Here is a 2,995-nt window from a genome sequence, read left to right on the forward strand (position 1 = left end):
TCCTCAACAAGGAGTTGAGAAGTTTTTATGTACTGTATTGTCTCAACTGTCATTTTCCGGTATCATTTAGGGAATACAGTATTTCAGACAGAACTAACATTCCCAGGAGCCACAGGGAGATAGATACAGCTCTAGTCACTTGGCAAGTTCCCAAGAGGTTCTGGGTACATATCTGCACCTAGTTCTAGACGTAACTGGGTGAAAATCTCTGAAGTCAGTGCCAAAACTCACATTTGTATCCATATGGGAAAAACATCACAGGAAAGAAGCTGTGTGCTCAGATGAGCAGATGATTTTACTGATTCAGATGTAACAAAATAAAAAAATATAGTTCTCACCACCACAGAAATTTACAGAAGGCTTGATGCAATCTTGCACTCACTATTTAAGCAAATGGTATCAGTAGCCTTGTCTGTCCTAGCTTTGTGTGATGGTTGGTGACTGTGATCTTACACATGACAGAAATCTGTACAAAAAAGTTTCAAATTATTGTTAGTATTTGTTGAGAATTCATAGAAAAAGACAGAAAACACACTGGCTCACCTGTGAACAGGTTAAAGTACTCTTGCTGTCTCTGGGTACAGATTTTTCTCTTCATTTCTATGGTAAAATTAAAATCAGGATGGCTATTAAATTGAAAAAAAATTCTTCGAATCAGCTTCATGGTAGAAAGAAAAATGGTAGAAATTAGAAGACGGGATATTTTCAGTACAAGAACAGGTGAAACAATTTCTTTTAATCATAAATTTAGGGAGCCTAAAAAGGGATTTATGTGATTCTGGACCTTGAAATATAGGAAAATTGCTCATATAACAGGTTCAGTCTGCAATTTCCCATCATTTCAGCATCAGTCACTTAACACTTGGAATTTGTCTCATGCTTACCAAGCAATCTTCCAGTCTAGTGTAAAATTGCCCCCACTGGATAGAAGCATTTTTTAAATCAAGAGTAAATGTGACCACTTTTCCTTAAAAAGTACATGTTAAAATGAAATATTACATCTGTATGACTTTACTTTTCTGGGTTTTTTTAAATTTGGTTTTGCAACTGTGTCTGTAAGAACTAAGGCATTTTAGAGGAACAATAGCATTTTTTAAAAATTTTCTACTTTATGTGCTTAGCTGTATGTGAATTAAATAGTTTGCATGTGTGCACTTGAGCATGTCCATACCCATGCATATGTCTGTGTGTAACCTAAAAACTTATGGCAAAAGAATATTTCAGACATTCAGAAATCAAAAAATGCTAGAAGGGAAGCTAGGAGCAAAAATTCTAGATGTGTTGGTGCACCAGCATTAGCTCCCTCATCCAGATGTAACAATACTAATAGATACTTTTTCACTTTTTAAATGTTATTTCTGTTTCTCCCAAAGCATCACAATGTTCTTCACAGACACATACAGATTTCTACTGGTTCCACTCATGCAGAAAACTCTTGTCAGCCTCTTAATAAACACAAGCATGCACACAAATTATACAATTGTATTATTATTATTATTGTTGTTGTTGTTGTTGTTGTTGTTAACTCATTTCACACATTTATCTTCAATTCCATATTAATAGTCTTATTTAAACAGGTATTGCCATTTTCCTTTTCACACATGGACAGCCATTTAGAATATAGGAATTAGGAGAGTACAATTACTCCTCCATCAAGTTTCCTTCTCACTTTCTACCTGAACTTTGGTCATCTTCACAGCTCTGAAATTCCTCTTTTGCCATAGCGGTATGAATTACAAAAATCACAGCTCTTAAGCAGCCATCCAGAGTGATTGGCTTCGTAGTATTCTAATATATGAAGTGCCCTGTCCTCCAGGCCTCTTGTTTACCTTGCTCTCCTCCTTCTTGCACTAAGGGAATTAAAACAGCTTCCAATTACCATTGATGCATGGATGTGTTGTACATGTTTCTGACTTGAATATCATTAATTTGGTTTATTATTATTATTTCTAAGACCATCTGAATTTGAATTTGCTTTGTTCTAGTCAAAGTACAAGATAAAAAACCCAGCACCTACCACAAAGAGTTTACACTAGACACAGGGAAAGGGAACATATGCAGCACATGTAAATAGTTTGAGCAACCACTTTATGTTAGGAGCTACACAATCACACCAGTAATACAAGAATGGATAAAACCCCCAATTTCTTCAGATTGCTGCTGTGCTTACCTCTCTTCAGAGTTACAATGCTAGGGCAAGAGAAATCCCTAAGAAGACTTTCCAACAAATCGTCTGATGCCATGTTGAATTCAGTGATCCACAATCTCTTGGGAATATTTCATCCTGGCAAACACTGAACACCTGTCTTGTGGTACATGTAGAAATTAATAATGTCAACAATTGTGAACAAACAAAATTATAGTGTAACTAGGATTGGCAGAGGTCTCAGGAGGTCTGTAGTCCAACATTCTTCTTGAAGCAGAGTCACCTGTGAGTTCAGAGCAAGTTCCTTAAGGTTTTATCTAAATAGTTCTTGAAAAACTCCAAGACCGAGATAGTGCAGCCTTTCTAAGAAGCCCATACCAGTGCCTGACTGTCCTTGTGAAAAAATTTCACCTTTTATCCAGTCAGAACATCTCTCATTGCACTTCGTGCTCCTTGTCTCTCATCATCCTGCCACACACTGCTTTGTAGAGTCTGGCTCACTCTCCTTGACTCATTCCCCACATACACTGGCAGGATGCTGTTAGGTGCCCCCAATAAAGCCATCTCCTCTCCAAATAAAGTTGAAGAAAAGTACTGTAACTCCTGCATTTTAATAATATTGTCCTGGCTGGAAGTCACCACATAGAGAAAAAATGGTTTGGATTGCTAATGTGATTCTGTGTAATAGAAGTTTCTAAAATAGCCTTTATGTAAGTGATACTATATTTTTGAGGGTGAAGGATAACATTGCAAAATGAGAGACCTAAAATTAGGTGCAACATTTAATGAATAATAGATTTCTGAAAACTATTAGAGAGTATCTGTGGAATGCAGAAATTCTGCTCCTTA

The 2,995-nt window shown here is 36.5% G+C and overlaps 1 long non-coding RNA gene across 1 annotated transcript; it reads right to left on the reverse strand.

The window, feature by feature from the left end:
* Positions 1 to 597: 597 nt before the first annotated feature.
* LOC147653500 (uncharacterized) lies at positions 598 to 2,306 on the reverse strand. Its single transcript, XR_015286277.1, has 2 exons — positions 2,171 to 2,306; positions 598 to 1,850 (listed from the first exon to the last, which is right to left on the reverse strand). It is a non-coding gene; the product is annotated as an uncharacterized LOC147653500 (long non-coding RNA).
* Between the last annotated feature and the right edge of the window lie 689 nt (positions 2,307 to 2,995).

This window comes from Cyanistes caeruleus, chromosome 4 (genome assembly GCF_971803275.1).
Source record: "Cyanistes caeruleus chromosome 4, bCyaCae1.hap1.1, whole genome shotgun sequence".
Lineage (NCBI taxonomy): Eukaryota > Metazoa > Chordata > Aves > Passeriformes > Paridae > Cyanistes > Cyanistes caeruleus.